The 23,063-nt window shown below is 41.0% G+C and overlaps 1 long non-coding RNA gene across 3 annotated transcripts in view; it reads left to right on the top strand.

The window, feature by feature from the left end:
* LOC124256755 overlaps nt 1-23,063 on the top strand; it is a 43,769-nt gene that overhangs the window by 17,856 nt on the left and 2,850 nt on the right. For 2 of the 3 annotated variants that reach the window (XR_006893080.1, XR_006893079.1), the window contains exons 2-4: nt 19,805-19,897; nt 22,239-22,335; nt 22,957-23,034. This is a non-coding gene — a long non-coding RNA (uncharacterized LOC124256755). Of the gene's footprint in view, nt 1-19,454; nt 19,478-19,804; nt 19,898-22,238; nt 22,336-22,956; nt 23,035-23,063 lie in introns of those variants that run through there. The other variant, XR_006893081.1, reaches the window with a different exon arrangement.

Raw genomic sequence — 23,063 nt, 5'->3', positions numbered from 1 at the left:
TGCATATCTTGGCCAGACGGCCGCTTATTTGTCGGAAGTGAATTCTCATATACCGAACCGAAACGGACCGAACCGAAGGCCTTGTACCGCAATACGTACCGTACCATGATAAGAGCGTACCGTTTCACCCCTAATGAAGTACACGTGTTCCTACATATATTTCCAGAATTTCACCAATAGTGCAATGTGTTCCCTTTTTCGTTTCCATGAGTATATATTGGTGTATGGCTTAGTGAACAATAAGACGTTAATTTCACAACTAACGATCAATCTAAATCGGCAAGTCCCGATTTTGTTGTTTTATGTACTAAAGACTTTAACACAGGTGGTCTTAAATGTGCAAGTTATACTTAATTGTATGAATCCTTGGACCAGCCTATCATAATGGATGGTGCTGCCATGTGGATGGGTGGGTGAGTGGGTGGCTGTATGAACCCATAAAGTTAAACTCAACAAAAACAAGAAGACTGGCCTTAGATGTAACACATCTAATGTTCCACACGGTGAGACATATATAGGCTGGAAATCATGTGTTACAAAGCAACATGTATAAGTATTTCGGTTAAGTTTCCACCTTAACAATACAGAAATTGCAAGACTGCCCCGTATTATTTCTGCCGGATCAAGTGAAAATGGACGCTTTTGAGAAACGGAAGATATCAGGCAAGCTGCCAGAAATGTGATGGATGTCCAGTCGGTGACACGTTGTGAGTTGTCTCAAACTGGATGAAACTGTCTTGTTTTCAGAGCTTTGAAATGGTGTTAATAATCTGAATGGAAATGAGTTAAGGACATATAGATTGCTTAAAAAGGATGTAGCGCCAGAGCCTGTGAAAGAGGGGTATGCTGGGGGTTCACGAGTGAGAGGTATACATTAGGTGAGGGAGGCGTGTGCTGGGGGTGAGTGAGAGGTGTGCTGGGGGGTGAGGGAGGGGTGTGCTGGGGGTGAGTGCTGTGCTGGGGGGGTGAGGGAAGGTGTGCTGGGGGCGAGGGAAGGGTGTGCTGTGGGTGAGGGAGGGGTGTGCTGTGGGTGAGGGAGGGGTGTGCTGGGTGGTGAGGGAGGGAGGGGTGTGCTGGTGGTGAGGGAGGGGTGTACTGGTGGTGAGGGAGGCGGGGTGCTGGTGGTGAGGGGTGAGGGGTGTGCTGGATGTGAGGGAGGGGTGTGCTGGTGGTGAGGGAGGGGTGTGAGGGGGAGAGGTGTGCTGGATGTGAGGGAGGGATGTGTGAGGGAGAGGTGTGCTGGGAGTGAGGGAGGGGTGTGCTGGATGTGAGGGAGGGATGTGCTGATGGTGAGGGAGGGGTGTGTGAAGGAAGGGGGATGTGCTGGATGTGAGGGAGGGGTGTGCTGGTGGTGAGGGAGGGGTGCACTGGTGGTGAGGGAGGCGTGTGCCGGGGCTGAGAGGGGGTGTGAGGTGAGGTGTGAGGGAGAGGTGTGCTGGTGTGAGGGAGAGGTGTGCTGGGAGTGAGGGAGAGGTGTGCTGGGGTGAGGGAGGGGCGTCCTGTGGGTGAGGGAGAGGTGTGCTGGGGATGAGGGAGGCGTGTGGAGGGAGGGGTGTGCTGGTGGTGAGGGAGAGGTGTGCTGGGAGTGAGGGAGGGGTGTGCTGGGGCTGAGGGAGGGGTGTGTGCTGGGGCTGAGGGAGGGGTGTGCTGGGGCTGAGGGAGGGTGTGCTGGTGGTGAGGGAGGCATGTGCTGGGGCTGAGGGAGAGGTGTGAGGTGAGGTGAGAGGTGTGCTGGGGTGAGGGAGGGGCGTGCTGTGGGTGAGGAGGGAGGCGTGTGCTGGTGGTGGAGGCTGGGGGGTGAGGAGGGGCGTGCTGCTGGTGGGGAGGAGTGTGCTGGTGGTGTGCTGGGGGTGAGGGAGGCGCGTGCTGGGATTGAAGGAGGCAATTGCTTGGGGTGAAGGAGGCGTATGCTGGGGTGTGCTGGGGGTGAAGGGGGGGAGTAAGTTTGTAAATACTCAATTTCCACATAGCGATGGTCCACTGAAACAACTTGGCAGACATTCCTAAACAATTGCTAAGTAACAGCGCGTGCATATGACCAAAGATCTTATCGACATGTCCTGACTATTCTTGGGTTTCAGACGACATTTTTCATTAAAAGGATATTTCACATGATTTGCAGTCTGTTATCAAATCTACACGCGCGTCGCTATGTCCTGTGCGCATGAATACAAAGTGTGCAATGTCACTTTTGGTATGCACAAATGAGAAAATACAAACATTTTTCCAGCCTGAGTTGCCCATCACCCAGGCTCATAAACAGACGACATATGTTCTGGTTATGTTAGCTACAGTTAGCAGTTTATGCCACACAGCTTACCTAAACTACCGAGCAATGGGCTATTGTTCAGAACAGGCCATATCGATTTCCGACGATTTGGTACGAATAGTGTAGTGCAGAAGGGTATATATATAATTCGGTGGTTAATTTGGACCTTCCAACCGTTGAGACTACATTATGCGTTTGATAGTGAGAAGTGCACAGGTAAGTAGGGTTTGTTTGTTTTAAAAAAACAAACCACAACAATATTTGTGTGTATGCCGCCGCTCACCCTGTCAGGACTACAACTGTGTGGCATCGGGTAACAAGCAATCTATTTTTGCAAATTGTGTGAGTGGTGGATGATTATTCTCTCTGCTATTATGCCTTTATTCCAAATTATATTTGTTGATATGATTATCAGTCAGAGAGTCGGTGAGTTTAGTTTTACGCCACTTTTCGCTCCAGCAATATCGGTACAGGGGACACCAGAAATGGCACTCTCCAACCAAGAGTTCTATGCGGCAAGCCAGCATAGTATCTCTGCCACAGGCCAGAATAACGTGACGATTCGTCACATCTTGCAATGTCCATTCAATATAATGTACAGATTTCTTTCATTCTTTTATTTTTTTATTTTTGACGAGTCTACAGATCTAACTAAACATCCTTAATAGAATGGTTTAGTTTCACTGAGATAATATCCAAAAACATGTAAGACTATTTCGATTTGCGCAGCGATCCTTTGATTACATAGGTTGTACGGCTCCACATGCTGTCATCGAAGCCGATGGAGAGCAAACGATGCAGCCAGTTTGATATCTAAATATGTACTGTCATAGACCTAACTGTCGCAGTTGTGGAAGAATATATATGTAACACATTATGAAGAGAGCGCCGAAAAGCTTTCGTGACTCCAGTCTCTTCTTATTATGAATATGCGCGTTTGAGTACAAACAAGAGAAAAGTCCGGTCACGTGATATGCAAAATAGCCTGTGGCAGTGATGTTATGTTAGTCATCGCTGTGCCGGAGTGTGCAGAAATGGGCTTCACACATCTTACCACGTGGGGAATCGAACCCGGCTCTTCAGCGTGTCAAGCGAAGGTTTTAACCACTAGGCTACCCCACCGCCCCTATCAGATGGTCAAACCGTGTATTTCTCTGCGTTGACCTTACATCAGAGTAGCAGCTTAAGTTTAATCTCCAGGGCCCGGTTGTTCAAAAGCCTGTTAAATTTTAACAGACCGTTAACTAGTCCTTAACGGTCCGTTAACGTTCAGAGAGCAAAAGCCTGTTGCTCAAAGTGCCGTTAACCTTTAACAGCCCGTTAAGACCACGTTAACTTAACGGAAGGGGAGGGGGTACATTAGCTCACTAACATTACCATTAGCATCAGTTCTAGGTCTAGCTCCATGGTGACAACATGGCGTTTATTGTTCAGCCTAATGCAGCATTCATGAACATTAGACCACAAAGAAAACCTAAGGACTTAAGAAATTGTTAGGAGTTGTTTGCGAGTTGTTTCTTTTTTTTTTTTTTTATTTGCTGTTGAATACATGAACTCAAAAACTGTACAACAGTATGAGATATCTTGGTACACAGGCAGTGATGGGTTCGAGTTACCCATGATCACCTCAATGAACACACACTGTGCAAAGAAGGACCTTCAAGGATAGTCAAATGTCCTGTACCATGGTAAAATTGATAATGTTTACCAGGTATCATATTTGCAAAATGTCACCATTACTGAGGAGGCCTTGTTTAGGCAATCTTCCTATGTCCTGTTGAATGTGATAGGGGCATCTGCCCTTTGTACACAATGTGGTATAAGGTCTTATTGCAAGATCATCCTGCAACACAAACATCTACCAAGCAACACATAGTAAATAACACTTGGTATGCTCATCTAGCATTCAGTGGGAGAAATAACATGGTGCTTAATGAACAAAAATCAGTACATGACAACCTGTATCCACTTCGTCAATTACATACAATTTATCCCAACTCAGCATTGTGTAATCTAAGAACAGATGCATTAATACCTATAGAAACTGAGATTCCTTACAACTATATTAAACACGACTTTTAAAAGAAACTAATGCTCAAATAGAAGGTTCCATTTAAGTACAACAATATGAGTTAGTATACACTGGACAGTCTTAATTTGTGTCTTCATTGAGTTGTTTCTTATTAGTTTTATGACAGTTGTAAGCATACATCTTACACAATTTAGATCGATGTAAGCTATGTTAAACTTAGATTAAGTTTGACCACATGATGGTACTAAACATCGAATTTGCACAGTTCATGCCAGGAAAATCAAACTTTATTTTGTTAAAAATATTGTCAATTGACTGAATTTATCATTGCATCAACATGTAATTATGTTTAGGCCTCTTATTTCTTACCACATGGGCTTATTTCAGTTTCCACCCCTCCAGGAACGCCGCTGAAAGAGGCTGTATCCTTCATAGAATCTATGATCGTTGCCCCGTCTTCCTCTGCTGCATCCTGTAATCGCTGAATGTCTATTTTGCTTTTTGGGCCATGTTTCCCCATTTGTCCTTGATCCTTGATCCACAGTACGGAAGCAAACGCCTTTGTTGTTTACACAATCTGTTATTTTCTGCCAGATTGCTGCCTTGGCCTTATTAGTAACCTTATTGCTGAATTTTTGGTTAAGAATCTCAGCATTTTCCTGAAACATTGCCTGAATAACATTCTCTTCTTCAGCATTGAATTTTCTTCTTCTTTTCCTTTTTTTACAGTCAGATTTCACTGGGGTCATTTCAGTTGCTTCTGGTAGCGATGCCATTTTGACAGGGAATCATGGGATAGTGTGCAAGGAATTGTGGGTAATGGTTAGGTCCTTAACAGGCTGTTAACCTCTAATCATACCATTAGTTAAAATAACGGTGCTTTGAACAACCGGGCCCTGGTAAATAAAAGCGACAGAACCTTTACCATTTATATAAAGAATCATTTCCACCTCTCAACTCTGCCAAGGTCGATTGTGTCTGTGCATGTGTTTACGAATAAGAGATAGTGTCGCCACCAGGGTGTTCACAAAAAGGTAAGCGTACTCTGCCCTACCGGTAGCACCAGTCATAAACACACGCAAGGACTAGTCAACTGTTCACCTGGGAAAAACACGGGAAAAGTATGGTACAAGTCAAATAATCAACTGCATCGAACATAATTTTGGTCTCAACTGCGAAAATTCGGAGTGTCCCCAATATGTCTAGTTCAATGTATATAACTTTCAGAAAGCTGTACGTAGGCTTTGAATGCTGTACCCTTGTTAAAACAACTCTGTACCAAGGACTGAAGTTGTATTCACAATTTATAAAACTATTGAACTTCTGTGTTACAGAATTCCCAGTCTTGGCTATAACCTGAAACAAATTTGGTGTGAAGGCAAAAATAGCTGTGAAACCTATATGAAATGTGAAATGATCATTGAAAATCAGTGATAACACCGGGTGTTCGCGAAATAGGTAAGCAAGTCCCGCTCTACCGGAAGCACTCGCCATTAGAAATATCCGCCCAAAAATTATGAAATATCTTTTTTCTAAAGGTAGAATCGCATCATCACGCTTCTGAACGATATATGTATATTTATCGGGAACACAGAATATGTAAACTGTGGAAGTATAATCTAGTTGAGGTTAAATATTGTTTCCTTCTTGTTTGTCTCTTGTATACATGTACTTCATTTAGAGAAAAAAATATCGACCAACCTTTTATTATCTATATCTGAATGTGTTACTAAATATAGATTGCTGTTAACAAGAACCAGATCTATCTGTTTGTCTGTCTACCTATGAATCTATCTATGAAAAACTTATTTAGCGCTATATCTAGAATAAACTGCTCTGCAGCGCTTGAGACTCTGGCGGAAAGTTAGGTAAATGCTTCACAGAAGTAGTGGGTCTTTAGCTGTGATTTGAATGAGTCCAGATCGTGGTTAGATCTCAGGTGTTGTGGGAGTTCATTCCACAAGTTTGGTCCGGCAATTTGGAAACAAAGGCTGGTGATGTGACTGGGTTTTAGTGCAGGTGGCTGAAGGAGAAACTGGTGAGAGGATCGAAGAGATCTGACAGGTTGATATCTGGTTATCATGCTGGAGAGATACTGAGGGGGTTGATTGTGGAGACACTTGAAGACAAGCAGGACAACTTTGTATTTGATCCGCTGTGGCACTGGCAGCCAATGTAGATGTTGGAGAATTGGTATGATGTGATCATGTATCGCTGTTCTTGGTGCGACTCGGGCTGCTGAGTTTAGTACCACGTGTAACTTACTGATCAGATACGATGGCAAACCTTGCACGAGTGAGTTACAGTAGTCGATGCGTGACAACATACAGCCATGGACCAACATGTACTTTTGTACCAAGGCAACAACTGCTCTGCTCAACCTCACTGCTTCCAGGATAACACTTTGAGAAGGGCACTTTCAGTACTGTGATATTCAGACATACACACAGTTTTATTTGTAATGAGGGCCTAGTGGCCTATAATACAGTTTACAATAAATTTGAATAAATTAACAGTTATCAATATCGGTTTACAAAGGTTGCCCTAAGTTTGAAGATATGGTGAAGGAACAGAACATTTATATGTATTACGTGACGGTTTTTTAGACTTGAAAATAGTTGAAACAGTCCGTTGTCCATTATTAACATTTTGTCGCAGTGAGAAGTATTCATCTCGTATATGCTGACATTTCTGACATATAAAAAAAATGGTTTTCATTTTCAATTTCCCGAGCACCACAGAGTGAACAGTAAAATTCTGTTGTTGGCGTTTCCTTGTTATTCCTATATTTGTTGACTTGCGGGATATTCGAAATTTACAGAATGCCTGGATCAAATGATGATACATGTATTTCAATTCTGTTACGTAGAATTCTGGGTTTCCGTCGTGTTTAAGTTGTGCGCAATGATGGAGGAACTTGGAATTACTGATTTCTGTGTGCCATGTTTGAAAGGCATATCCTTAACTCTCTGCTTGAAGATGTACATAAATAATCTCACATCTCCGACACCTTGGTTTATCCACACTTTCGAGAACCCGCTCAGGAATAATATGGATCTAACTTTGTAGTCCAATTGGTTTTACCAGTATCATCGAATGTTTTAAGCATTTTGTAACACTGTCGGGGGTAACCATGTTCGTTCATTGACAGCAACTTGAACCAAATTTAGTCACTTTTATTTGGGTGAGTACAAACACGGAATGCCGTCCTAGTTCACCGAGGATGGCTTTCTTTGATGCAAACTTCCCAATTTTTAGAAATCTTTTGAATAAAATCGTTTGGATCCTCTCTATTTCCTTTGAATAAGTATATCCCCCAGCTTCGGCCCGGCTCCATAAAGTTATATAGGAGCTATTTGTTTGTCGAAAATCGTGTGAGCGGTTGTATAGGTAATTTCCATATTTTTATGGAAAAGTCTACATACAGGCAAACAGGCTTTATATGCTTGTTGAGCGAGGGTTTCACGCGCCTTTGTCCAAACCAGTCTCGACGAAAATATTATATCAGGTATTTATAATATGTCACTACCTTTAGCGGTTGATTGCGGAAAACCCATCTCTCACTCTTTTTAATGATGCCGCCTTTACGGAACACAACAATATTCGATTTGTTGAGATTCAGTTCCAGACCCCATTTGAAGCAAAAGTTAAATTGTTTTTGGAGACCCTTTACGCAGTTAGAGAAAAGAATAATATCATCTGCAAACATTAGTAAAAGTAGATCGTGGATGTCTTGAGTGACGACCACTCCAGTATTACACAACTTGCGAAGCTCATCTGCAAACTCCTTAATGAGAAGGAGGAAAAGTATAGGACTGAGGATGCATCCCTGTCCCACTCCCCGGGAAACGTCAAACACCTCTGTACGATGATAGTTTACTTAAACACATGCTTTTACAGATGCATGCACATTTTTGAGTAAAATGATAAACTTTCCATGGCATCCATTTTTAATCAATATGTAAAGCAATTTGTCTCTGTCTATGAATCACATCCACAATAAAATCGACCCTTTGTCTTGCACAAGTACTTGGAACATAAGGCTTGTAATGTGAATATGTGGTCGATAGTAGAGTAGTGTGGGCGGAAACCTGCTTGACTTTCAAACAGTATCTCGTTTACATCAACCCATTTTCTCAATCGTATTTCTATATGCGTAGTGAAGACTTTACCATAACGTTTAACAGAAAAGTTCCGCGGTAATTGCCTGGGTCCATTTTGTCACTTGTTTTATATAGAGGTAGAATTAATCCAATATGTCCATTATTAACATTTTGTGGCAGTGAGAAGTATTCATCTCGTATATGCTGACACTTCTGACATATAAAAAAATGGTTTTCATTTTCAATTTCCCGAGCACCACAGTGTGGACAGTAAAAATTCCTGTTGTTGGCGTTTCCTTGTTATTCTATATCTTTGACTTTGAAGTTGTCGTGGGATATTCGAAATTTACAGAATGCCTGGATCAAATGATGATATTTCAATTCTGTTACGTAGAATTCTGGGTTTCCGTCGTGTTTAAGTTGTGCGCAATGATGGAGGAACTTGGAATTACTGATTTCTGTGTGCCATGTTTGAAAGGCATATCCTTAACTCTCTGCTTGAAGATGTACATAAATAATCTCACATCTCCGACACCTTGGTTTATCCACACTTTCGAGAACCCGCTCAGGAATAATATGGATCTAACTTTTGTAGTCCAATTGGTTTTACCAGTATCATCGAATGTTTTAAGCATTTTGTAACACTGTCGGGGGTAACCATGTTCGTTCATTGACAGCAACTTGAACCAAATTTAGTCACTTTTATTTGGGTGAGTACAAACACGGAATGCCGTCCTAGTTCACCGAGGATGGCTTTCTTTGCAAAACTTCCCAATTTTTAGAAATCTTTTGAATAAAATCGTTTGGATCCTCTCTATTTCCTTTGAATAAGTATATCCCCAAGCTTCGGCCCGGCTCCATAAAGTTATATAGGAGCTATTTGTTTGTGTCGAAAATCGTGTGAGCGGTTGTATAGGTAATTTCCATATTTTTATGGAAAAGTCTACATACAGGCAAACAGGCTTTATATGCTTGTTGAGCGAGGGTTTCACGCGCCTTTGTCCAAACCAGTCTCGACGAAAATATTATACCGAGGTATTTATAATATGTCACTACCTTTAGCGGTTGATTGCGGAAAACCCATCTCTCACTCGTTTTAATGATGCCGCCTTTACGGAACACAACAATATTCGATTTGTTGAGATTCAGTTCAAGACCCCATTTGAAGCAAAAAGTTAAATTGTTTTGGAGACCCTTTACGCAGTTAGAGAAAAGAATAATATCATCTGCAAACATTAGTAAAGTAGATCGTGGATGTCTTGAGTGACGACCACTCCAGTATTACACAACTTGCGAAGCTCATCTGCAAACTCCTTAATGAGAAGGAGGAAAGAGTATAGGACTGAGGATGCATCCCTGTCCCACTCCCCGGGAAACGTCAAACACCTCTGTACGATGATAGTTTAGTTAAACACATGCTTTTACAGATGCATGCACATTTTTTAGTAAAATGATAAACTTTCCATGGCATCCATTTTTTAATCAATATGTAAAGCAATTTGTCTCTGTCTATGAATCACATCCACAATAAAATCGACCCTTTGTCTTGCACAAGTACTTGGAACATAAGGCTTGTAATGTGAATATGTGGTCGATAGTAGAGTAGTGTGGGCGGAAACCTGCTTGACTTTCAAACAGTATCTCGTTTACATCAACCCATTTTCTCAATCGTATTTCTATATGCGTAGTGAAGACTTTACCATAACGTTTAACAGAAAAGTTCCGCGGTAATTGCCTGGGTCCATTTTGTCACTTGTTTTATATAGAGGTAGAATTAATCCAATATCCCATTGAATAGGAAGTACGCCTTCATCTAGGATTTTATTAAAAAACATTTTAAGATATGGGGTTAAATAGTTCGTTAAATGTTTGAAAAGTTCTGGAGGAAGATCTTCTATACCTGGGGCCTCTCCACCTTTAAGATCCGCAATTGCTTGCTTTATTTCTTCCTCGGAGATTTCACAATTTAAATAAACACTTTGGTTTGAAAGCCCATTACACTGGCTGCAGGAATGACATGCTAGAAAGTGTTTGACATGTTCCTTAAATTCAGAATCTGTCTCAAGTACAGTTTGGTTTCATAGTCTATGGAAGTAGATTTTCCAGTCGTTGGCGGCAATCTGTGAAATGCTAACGTTGTTACTTTTCAATGACTGTTTGATATTTCTCAAAAATTCTTTACAATTTCTATTGGATGTTGCATTATCAATCTTCAATCAAATTTCTTTCATATTGAATTTACTTGTTTTTGCAACACTGTTTTTTTTCTATCTTTAATTGTTGTCGGTAACTTTCAAACCCAATGGGTTGTTCAAGCAGTCGTTGAGACGGATTACACGATCTAACAAGTCTCCCAGTAGTTGCTACAATATCTTCCAGTTTGGTAGCAGCACGGTTGATATCAGTGTCTAGATACAGAATAAGTTCCGCAATCATGCCATAATAAGTTCCGTAGTTTATCACTCGCATCTTCTTTGAAGAGATTAAGCTTGTCGTCGCTGTTACAGGCATGTCAAGCTACTTTTAGGAGGAAAACAGTGTTCACAGATTTTGTTTTTGTGTTCTTGATCACAATATAGACATATGATCGGATTCAGTTATTGGGAGTACTTTCATATCATTTATATTAGAGAAGACGTCACTGGATACACTGTGATCTTCACGGTATGCTGACTGCAGTGGTTCAAGATTGCTGTGTGGTTCTTTCAGTCTTGCAGCAACTACACGTTCAAGGACTTTGGACATAAAAGACGAATTAAAGACTGGGCGATAGTTTGATAAAGTTTCCTGTTTCTTGGGGAGAGGTGTAATGATGGCTTCTGTGAGTGGCACAGGAACACACCCCTCACTGAGCGATGCGTGAACTGTGTGTGCCATTATATGCCTGTGTCAAGATTTCCCGAGAATTGTTATAACATGATGTGTTTGTTTGACATTAACGGAAAATCAAATTGGGTGACGAATGTTAGAAATTTATTTAATCATTGTCGTTTCAGTTATGTATTTCTGTCACAAAAGATTACCTGCCCAAAGTCATTTTATAATGCATTATCGCAAAGAATAAAATTTGTACATCAAGACTTGGAATTCATCTTTAATACAGTCACCCAAATCCACGTTTGCACAGTTTTTAAATCTGTTTTAAATACAGAGCAATACATTCACAATATTAATCTCTCTCAGAAAATTCCTCGTTTGATTATCCAGATTTAGATGCTCTTCACATGATCTTATGATCGAGAAGGGCAGATATTATATACTCCTCACAAAAACTTAAGCAACAAGTATTTTCAGTGTTATATCTTTATCAATCTCGATAGCGATTTTTGCCGACAAGTTACTGGAAGGTAAATATTCAAAGAATACATAACCTTTAGTGACTGTCAAATTGATTTATCTGATAATATTGATTACATCCCCCGAACACAACCACCCTCAGAAACAACATGCAAAATGTGTGGCATGAATGTGCTCCACTGTTCACACATGCACCCTGATCGGTGTAAACCTACCTGTAATCATTCCTCTGGTACAACAAGCGGGTCCTAACTTCATTTTTATGGATGATAATGCCCGAGAAAGAGTTGTTAATGATGTTGTTTAGATCAACAACATCACACATATGGACTGGCTTGCAAGTTTACTTGATCTTAATCCCCTTGAACATGTCTATGACATGATTGGAAGTCGTGTTTACGGTCTCCATGTTCACCCCCAGACCTTGAGCAGGCGTTACAGAGAGAATGGCAGAACATTCCACAACAGCAACTTTCAAGGCTCATTTGGTCAATGCAAAGACGTGTAGAATCTTGCATTTGTGCTCATGGTGGTCATACGCGTCCCTGAACACTTTTCACTGTCCAAAACTGACTTGAACCTTAATGTTAACATTTTGCTCCGTCAATGCAGCAGATGTTGCACGACTGTTTCACGGGTACATGCTTTTGATGATTTGTAAGTCTATATCATTTCATTTCATTTCATTTCATTTTGTTAATCGTGTGTACATATGTTTCATGTTTCTAGTGCATCATTCCATGATTTGCTATTTCAATAAATGAAAATGTAATGAGACTAAACATTTGTGTTGCTTAACTTTTTGTGAGGAGTATAATATTCCAAGAGAAAACAGATTGTGCAAATTTTGTACATAAAATGTAATTGAAGATGAGTTCCACTTTTTGCTGATATGTCCTCACTACACTTGTTTCAGGACAAAATATCTACCACAATATCACCATTCATATCCTACCACGTTTAAATTGAATTGTTAATGAACTCCAATAATACAACTTATATTTTCAAACTTGGTATGTGGTTTAAACATATTTATTTCATGAAAAAGCAAAGACAGAATTTTCATGAACTGGATTGGTCAACAAGCTCAAAAGAACTTATATGAAGACCGCTCCAATATACATAGATATATGAAACAGTATCATGACAAGAAAAGATGATATCTAACATGAAAGTAGATGGTATGACATGTAGTCGGAAAATTAAAATCATGATGGTTGTATACATTCATGGCATCTGCTAGTCCCACTAGTTTACCATTGCGTAATCAAATGTCAACAGACCATGAAATGTTGTTTTAAGACTGTAGGCGAATTGGGATGTAGGCGAAATGAGAACATGCCAAAACTTCTACAAAAAGTCAAGGCAGAATTATGCACGTACCTATGGGTATAATGGAACAGCCCGGGGTGGGGTTATAGAGGGATAAGTTGGGAGTAGAGGATTATGAAAGGTTCGGTAACAACTTATTTCTTAAAACATCGGAGCGGATTTGGTATATACACATCAATTCCGATGCTAAAATATCCTGCTTTGATGGAATTAAGAAGCTTTGAAAGAGCAAATGTGAACAGATATGTATTCGTTTTAACAACTCTGTCGTGCTCTTTTGTAGTGAATCGTTTAACAGATGTCACTCCTTGAGATTTAGTTCCTGCGTAATTTCCTCCTCTGACATGTCAGACAGACATTTAGCTCTGTCCAGGACAATACCCTGCATGAATTCAACGATTTGTGCACAGAGACAGTAATTGGAGTATTTGCAAAATGTTGTGCTTTCAGTAAATTTATGGATTGTTGTCGTCGGCACATTCTGTTAAAAGAGAACCTGACCGAGAGGCAGACCATCAATGTCGTCTACAACTAAAAAACATGGCCATGAGTTAACATTAGTAGAAGATTCATCATCAGAAGATGAAACAGTATCTGTCTCCAAATGTCTTCTTATTTTTACTGCGAGAACCAGAGAGTATTTGTGTGTAGCCATAATGAGAGAAGTAGATTCGACATCCCCGCTCCCCGCTCCAACATCCCCTAAAAAGACACATTCCATGTATTGTTGAAAATTCTTATAAAATATTGATATATTACATGTTATGATATTTATATGTCAATAAACGGTTCATCATGACCTCTTGTACTTTTATTCAACTTGATCTTGAGCCTAATTAAGCCCTAACTAGTCGGACTAGTCCATCCAGTGCACTTGAGGTAAGGAACAGGGAATTAGCTGTGCACTGGACCATGTATTTTGTTGTTTTAGTCTGTAGAAGTTTTGGCATGTAGAATTTAGGAGGACACCTCGGTGAGAGATGCGAGCCAGGTAATACCATTAGCCACTGAAGCGTGAGCCTTTGTTCAAGGGCTATAGTCAGTACCTATTTATTAACATGTTAACATTTTAAGCCACCATTTTTCATGATTTTGTTAACGCAATAAATCTTCAAGCATGTATTTATTTACATTATTTGAATCTCTTTCTTTGTTGCATAATCCCACTCTGGCTATGTGGAGAGACCTGTTTTGACAGAATCTGGCTAAGTGAGAGGACACCAACATGCCACTTGATTGTTGAATCCGTTAATCCTCACCTTTGATCTTTGGTAGCACGTTTATGAGCATGACTTTGATTGCGCTGAATAAAGTTTTCAGTTGCAAGAACCAACTTTGACAGTTCGAGACAAAAGGGTAAACTTTACTTGTTAGGGTTTTGAGGGGACCCTAAAATGAGTTCGACTCAACCGGGAATTCAACACATCTTTTCGAGACATCAGGGTAAAATAATGATGAATATAAGGACATCGGCAGGGACCGAGAGATGAGTTCGACACACAACAGAGAATTCGTTTCAACCGAGTTCGAGACATTGGGGTTTGACTGCAGGTAACATTTTAATAGCCGATCACCGTGACATTAAAAATAGGTTCCTGCTAAGTCACGGAGAAACATGAAGGTACATGTAAACACTTTTACATTAAAACGAATAAGGAAAAAGAGATCTGCAAAAATGCAGTCCCAAAAGTTCACAGACTATAGTTGATAACATCATTAATATACAATGCTTCCACATATATACATAATATCCTCCAATTTAAATAGATTAACGCTCTGTTACTCAGCTATACATCAGTGAATGCATCTTGTATGACTTGTATATAATGTGTCTGTAATGCACTATAAGCCTGTTGCCTTCTCAATACCGAGTAGAGGTTGATCGAATCATCATCACCAGGGTTTCGAGAAAAGGTAAGCCTAGCTTGTTCCACCGGTAGCACCCGTCATAAACCAATGCAAGGGTTATTCGACTGTTTTCCTGAAAAAGAACCCTCAAGAACAACACTCCATCTGGAGCGCAATAGTGCAGTGGTAAGGCATCTGCCTATCACGCTGAAGGCTCGGGTTCGATCCCCGATGGAGGCACCTAGGTTCGCGTCCCGAGGTAGGCACATTTGCGTAGTATCTTTGCGCAAGATAGATAGATCCACATTGTCTCAGTTCACTCAGCTGTAAAATGGGTACCCGTGAGGATGTTCTGGCAATGTGAGTGAGTTCATTGCGCCTAACAGGCAGCATGGCTGTTGCTCCCCAGGGAAAAAGTATCGGATAGTATAATGGTGTCTTATGACCGGAGATAGTATTGTACGTAGCGCCGTGAGCAGGCAATGTGCCTGATATGAGCGCCATATAAGCTGACTATTATTATATTACTGTTATTATATGGTACAAGTCAAAATTTTAGGATTTTCATCGACATACTTTTGGCACTTTTTAGAAATATTTATAACATGTCAAGTATATGTATATAACTTTACAGTACTGTACTGAGGCCTGGGTTGTTATTTCCTCGATCAAACAATGCATGGTGCTTTTAAAATATAGGTGGTAAGAGATGGCTCGATTGTACCACAGGAGTTTAAGGAGTATCGTTTTAAACATATTTTATTTCAAGAGAAAGAAAAGGATTGGCAAACAAGCTCAGTGAGCTTATATAAATGCCTTCCCAAACATGTACATATTTACGGAAGCTATTTACAGAAAATCAATTGCCAATAAATTAATAGAATGTATTGGTACCACACGCTTGCTCGTTGAGTAAAATATGGTATTTAATTGTGAACTTTATTAGTAATTTCTTAAGTCATGTTAAATCTTTTGAAAACTGGATGAAATGGTGAACAGAGGAGATCAACTTTTTGTTAGTTTCAGAGTCTACATTAACATTACCATATAATACCGAATGTATGTCGTATCCATGTTGAGAAAAGTACATTGAAATGCGTAAGTCATTATACAACGGACAGGTGAAGAAGTAGTGAATATTATCTTCTCTTCGGGGACCGCAAGAGCAGGCCCGGTTTGAAGTGATGTGTCTAACGAACGTATGAGAATTTAAATCACTACACCCGAGCCTGAGGCGTGCATTGATTACTTGACATTGTCTATTACCAATATTGATATCAAAGAAGAACGAGGCACCTTTACGAGTAGATATTAAACGTTTGAAATCAGAGTGATTATTAACAGAGCTTGTTGATTGTGGCAGATCGTCCCATTGTCTGGTGTATTACATCTGGTGTAATGGATCTAGCATAGAGGGTACAGTTTAAGGAGTATTGCTTTCTGTGTCAAATTTGAAAACGTCATCTTCATGTCCACCATAACAGCTTTTGGTAGCTTGGCGGTGTTCTTGAGTGTTGCCTTCTACGAACTGACAGCAATGATTTAACAGGCGGTACCTGATATCAACCGGATGTCGTACCTCAGTCCGATCCTCTTGCTCTTGCAGCAGTACTGTTTAAAATACAGAGACTGGCACAAAAAATTAAAGTCATGGTGACTGTCCCGAATTTGTGTGTTTACTACAAACATGGATCTATATCATATTGCTGATCCTTGTCAACAGATGTTGACTGACAAGTTCGCTCGTATACATTCAGCATCATCGCTCATCTAGGTGATGCAATTATTACGACTGTTTGCCCTAATACATACTAACAATAATTGTATTGGGATACAATGACCCAAAATGTAACCCCAAAAGCGTTCATGAACATAAATATAGGAAAGTCTAAAGCCACATGTATACACCTTTTTGATATCCATTGTTGAAAAAACTAATGAGAAATACAAAAATAGTTTTACATAGTTCTTCTTATGTCAACTGATGGTTAGAAAACAGTACTACGGTACAGAAGCTCACCTTTATTCAGCAATGTTACATTTAAGGGACAAAGCTCACATAAATAGTGTGTACATAATGCCTAATAATTGATTCGAATAGTTTTAATGCTTATTTACCTGTTTACATATTTTGTTGTTTGTCATGACGATAAATATCTTTACAGGGCATATTCCATTGTCACATTTCCATGACATGATTACTGCAATTCCAAAAAATACCCAGGCACTAAGAACTGTTGCTTTTCTTGTTGATGGCGATACTGTTAGCCATCAGATCTCAATGAGGGTTACAAATGGACAACCCAATACCTACCCTGGTCGAAAGGTTAGTGAAATGGTCTAGATACATCACTGGATTATCTCAGGGTCCAGACTTGATTATTGCCGTCGCATTGATGGAAAATTGCGGATTTATTTTCATACGACAAACACCTACAACAACAGAAGAACAAATGTTAGCCTAGTGGTTAAACCGTTCTGTTATCACGCTGAGATCTAGTATTCTGTTATCTGAGGTGTCATAATCTGTTTTCAAAAATTGCAAAATATTCGCAGACCTTATCCTGATCACTATCCTCGGCAACCTGACTGGAGGAGGATACGGGAAGACAGGAATCCTGCCGTAGTGTCGACTCAAATGGATACGCGTTGACCTGACATGAAGGTGAACCCGTCTGGTAATACCCCCGTTCACTCTTGAGGCGGAATTTGCCGGAATGCCGTCGGAATGACAATTCCTGGAAATTGAACTGCATTCTAAAACTTCTTACTCCATTCCGAATGCTCTCCAACTATTCGTGTCAATTTGTAACATGCCCGAATGTTTTGAACATGTTCAAAACTTTCGAGGTACATTCGAAGTGGAAAATATCGAACAGCACTTGAAGTGCATTCTAACTGTATTCTAAGCATTCTGAACGGATTCGAGGGAGAATCGAAAAGGCAAGCACTTCAAATCCTTCAAGAATGTCCCGAATGCGCCTCGAATGTACTTCGATTGCTGGTTGAATTTAGGTGGAATATTCTTCAAACGTATCGGAATATTTCGATTGCACTTGGAATACAGCCCGAATGTACTTCGAATACACCTCGAATACAGTCAGAACGTCCCGAATGCTCTTCAAATGAGCCCTGACGTCATCAGAACACCGCCGAATCACATGAAAACGTAGCCGCCTGTCACTGAAACTTTAGAGATCATTCACATCTTCAAGCTGCGCAAGTTGTCTCCAGCCTCCTGGCGCCACGTTGCTCATCTTTCTCATCCACCATACCATTGTGGAGATTAGGATAACATGTCCTCATCAAGATGTGCAGGCAGACACAGCATTCAATGATGTCCTTCACAACGGAAGGCCTTGACAGCGTGGTGGTGAGGAGGATTTGCCAACTCTGGGCCATAATTCAAAAATGCATTTTCACTACCCGTCGGCCCTTATTGACCCTGTAAGTTGTAGATCTCTCTGAGAGTCCTATGACCATACGGATTCATCAAGAAGGCCTCTTATTCCAAACGCATCATCTCCCAGAATAAAGCACGGCATACGCTCGCCATCTTGGGTAAGGGGAACGGATCAGGAAATCATATGCTCCCGTCTTCAAGGCAATCCTTGAGCTCGCACTCGTTGAAGATCTGAGCATCAGACATACTTCCGTAAGCACCAACGTCCACCCACAGGAACTTGTTTCCTTCCACAAGAGCAATGAGGCCCACAGAGAAGAAGCCCCTTTGTAGCTGTGGTACAAATGAGCTGCTCTTGGCAGGTTTTACTAATGGCTACATGTTTTCCAAAGGAATATTTCACCTGTTTCTGAATACCTCTTCAATGGGTGCCCATTCTTCCGGAGTGGTAGGGCAGATGATAACCTTTATCCTTGTATTCCTCCACAATGACCTTACATACTTCTGGGATGATGAGGCTGATCACCTGAAGCCAGGAACCCCAGTGTCATGGCCAGCTTCAAGCCTGGAGGTAGCGCCTTTCTCATATATGTATCCTGCTTGTTTATTCTTGGTCCCACTTTCTGCAACAACTCATCAAACATGGCAGGCTCCACCCTAAGGTAGTTGAAGAATGACTGCGTGTCCTCAACTCTGAGCTCCTCCATCAGTCTTGTGTAATGTCCATACAGCCGCCTCCTTAATTTCCTCTGTCAGCCAGAATATTTTGACAATGCACAGTTTCTTTATGTGGCTAGTATAGATTGTTACTGAGCCCCAAAACAAATAGAGGCTGTTTTTCTTGGCGTATATTGCTTTAAATATTGTAGAGAACAAATCAGGGAACACGGGAAAACTTCAAGCTGTTCCTTTATTATTTTCCAGTTTTCGTCACCACAGCGCCATTCAAATCTGGTGATGAAAACTAAAATATTAAAGGAACACTTGAATTTTCCTGTGTTCCTTTATTTGTTTCTGTACGTATATTTTCAAGATGTATGAAACGTCATGGAGTGTATTGTTTCAAAGATCAAATACGCTTCAAATGAGCCTAAATATACCCAGAGGTGTGACTTAAAGTTTCAACTTGTCTGTTGTCCCTACATTATCCAAACAGCTCAGGAATTGGGTGTTCATATTTCACAAGTTTTGAGGTACTATCAAATATGTTCTTTCAAAGAAAATTTTCCATATCGTCATACGACGTGCTCAAAGGTTATCGATGGCGGGGAACACCATAAATGGGCTTTACACATTATACCCATGTGGGGAATCGAGCCCAGGTCTTCAGCCCGACGAGCGAACGCTTTAACCGCTAGGCTACCCCACCGCCCCTGTTCCATTAAGAAATGAAAATGTAGACGCTCATATATTTCATTGACACAAGTACAGAATTCCTGGTTTACTGTGTCTCACCATCACCATGGAATAGAAAACACGGGTGAGACAAAACCAGACTTCTATTTCTACCCATTTCACAGCGGATGATGAACAGACAACATGTCCATGTGGTGCCAGCTAAACAGACAACGGCAGACAAGGTTGCCGCAGCAGTGAAGGCGAGAGAACTCAAGGTACTGTCGAATATTATTATAGAACTACATGTAGCAGGATTCTACGGATTATATACCCCGAGTTTACAGTGTCCGTCTTTGGTGAGGGGTATAAAGCTCTATATTATATAGGTAGTATTTTCCTGTACCACGATTGGTCAAAATACCGTCACATGATTAACTACAAAACACGATATTGACTTGAGTTTTCTGATAAATTACGATATTGACTTGTTACTTAAAAATAGACGAGGAATCCCGTAAGAAGGGGCTTCCCGCGCTTCTTGCAGCCAATCAGATCACTTGGATAGATGGCAATATGTGTAGATTAGTTTATAAGTAAACCCGTTTTCTTTCATTATATAATAAAACAATTATAGACTCTTGTAGAGGTCGATATCGGTTTTATTGACCTGAGAAAAATTAATATCGACCTCGCAGCTCGCAAGCTCGGTCGATATTGTTTTACCTAGGTCAATAAAAACCGATATCGACCTCTACAAGAGTCTATAATTGTTTTATTATATAAATGAAAGAGAAACGGGTTTTAACATAAACTTTCTAATTATTCTGAGACCGCCTCCGTGGTGTAGTGAAGGTTGAGCGTCCGCCCGGAGAGCGGAAGGTCGCGGGTTCGATCCCCAACCGCGTCATACCAAAAGACGTTAAAATATGGTACTTTGTTGGTCCCTGCCTGGCGCTCGGCATTAGTGGGTACAATAAGGACTGGTCGGCTCGGGGTCAGTATAATGTGTCTGAGTGGGTATTCATGCTTCACTGCGGCATGGTATCTCAGTGGGCTAGCACTATAAAACCAGCTTCAGTCTGGGCTAGTACAAGCAGCCGCCCATACACATACACACGCATGCACGACGTCATATGAGCGAAATATTCTCAAGCACGACGTAAAACCCACTTTCACCTCACCTCACCTGTTATTCTGAGGATCTTGCTATTTTCCATTATCACCAAAGTACATTCCATCGTACAAATCTTGTCAGTTTTAATTAAAGGCACAATGCAATAAAAGACTTATTATCCCTTACGACATTCCTGAAATCGATAATTGAAACTGCGAGGCAAACAGCTTCCAAACAGAGAACACTCCTATAATGTAAATTGCTCCGCACCTCCGAACTGGTTTCAATCACAAGTTGTGCGTAGATATTCGTAAAGAGCGCCACAAGGACATAACTTCTATGGGGTTCGCTTGAAATAGTGTTCGGCCGGTAGAGGGCGCGAGAGTCGACTTAATGCAATGTTGCATTAATTCATTCGAACTTCTTTTCCCCGATTTAATATTGAAATCAAATACATAATCCATTTTGGAGACCGCCTCCGTGGTGTAGTGGTTAGAGCTGTCCGCCCAAGGTGCGGAAGGTCGTGGGTTCGATCCCTCGACCGCGTCATACCAAAAGACGTTAAAATATGGTACTTGTTGGTCCCTGCCTGGCGCTCGGCGGTAATGGTTAGCAGCCGCACATACACATACACACGCATGCACGACGTCATATGAGCGAAATATTCTCAAGCACGACGTTAAACCCAATTCCACCACCACCACCATAATCCTTTTGGAATAAATTATATGGTAGCTTCCCTGAAGGAAGAGAGAAAATGTATTATTTACGTTTAGAGAAGTGTGGTATGACATAAATGGCTGTAAGTGTTAGAGTGTTGGTGAGACACCCATTTGCCCACAAATGCAATATCAGCGCAAGTACAAAGGAACGGTATTTCTATGCACAGAATACCTTCTCAATGACTTGTTTGAGACCAGCTAGTTAATCCTTTAAATAATGTATACGTAAATAGGATAAGACCAAAAGACGAATACAAAAAACAATATTTGTGACCTAAATCAAATTTAGGTGGTCAAGAATAAGCACACGATCCATCAAAACGTATGTGTATTATTGTCGCGGGCACTAAAACCCGTGGACCCACTTCCTATCGTATCTCAGATTCAACATTCAGAGCAAAGTCAGGAAATAATTCAATGTCTGCTTGTTCTGTAACCTTTATGGCTGGCAGCTCATTTTTTGTTTTGTGGTACTCAAGCAAGACGCACGCCCATTAAAGTGAAATACATGCAAATATCCGACCGAACTGGCATACAAGAAAGTTATACCATACCTGCCTAGGTGTATCGGCCAATGCAGGAACAGTTGAAACAGTGAGGTGTTGGCCTACACACCTGAGGTATCGGCAAGACTCCACGTGTATTTATTTTACTGTACAGGATCGAGCATGGCCAAAGTTTTATATGAAACAAGAATCCTCCTCTGAGACGCCTGAAAACTACGTGCACATGCCCTTTGGTTGATCTACATGAACTGATATGTCGATATCTACGTTCCAGGGTGTTGACGATGCTTTCTATGTTATGGATGTCGGTGACGTCGCCAGCAACTACCAACGTTGGCAGAGATTATTACCACGGGTGGAACCTTTCTATGGTAAATTAAACGTTTTGTACGTTAACTACTTTTGGAGTGAGGAGTGAGTTTAGTTTTACGCCGCTTTTAGCAATATTCCAGCAATATCACGGCAGGGGACACCCAGAGACGGGCTGCATAAATTGTAAATCCATGTGGGGAATCGAAACCAGGTCTTCGGCGTGACGAGCGAAACGCTTTGACCACTAAGTTACCACACCGCCCCGACTACTTTGGAGGAAAGGACCCGGCTTCAGGATAGGTCAGTGTTGTGAGGCTGAGCATGGCAAACCATTATTCGCTAAGCGGTAATTATGTCATTACGTCTTTCTGGTTTCGCCAGCACTCCACGTCCGTGGATTTCACCGATGTGGTAAACGACTGAGACATGACTTCTTCAACTTTACCTGACATCATTTCTGACGTCAACTCTAGTACCTGACATCATTTGACGTTTAAAAACGGCGCCAGTCCAGTTGTTGGTCCCATTTTTAATTAAATTTGAATAAAAAGTACAAGAGGATTTGTGCCATACCTACAGCATATATAAGGTGGAGTATTTCTAAGAGAACTTTCAGTACATTTTGTGTTTTATTTAATAATATTTCTACAATTTGAAATGTGAATTTTTGTCCCGTTCAGCTGTCAAGTGCAACTCTGACCCATTACTGCTACGTGTTCTGTGAACTGGGGACAGGATTCGACTTATCAGCAAGCAAGGTACTCTCCTATAAACTCTATATGAACGA

The sequence above is a fragment of the Haliotis rubra genome, unplaced genomic scaffold (assembly GCF_003918875.1).
Source record: "Haliotis rubra isolate DU_JTF1 unplaced genomic scaffold, ASM391887v1 Scf638, whole genome shotgun sequence".
Taxonomy (NCBI): domain Eukaryota; kingdom Metazoa; phylum Mollusca; class Gastropoda; order Lepetellida; family Haliotidae; genus Haliotis; species Haliotis rubra.
This window is presented reverse-complemented; position numbering and strand designations above follow the sequence as displayed.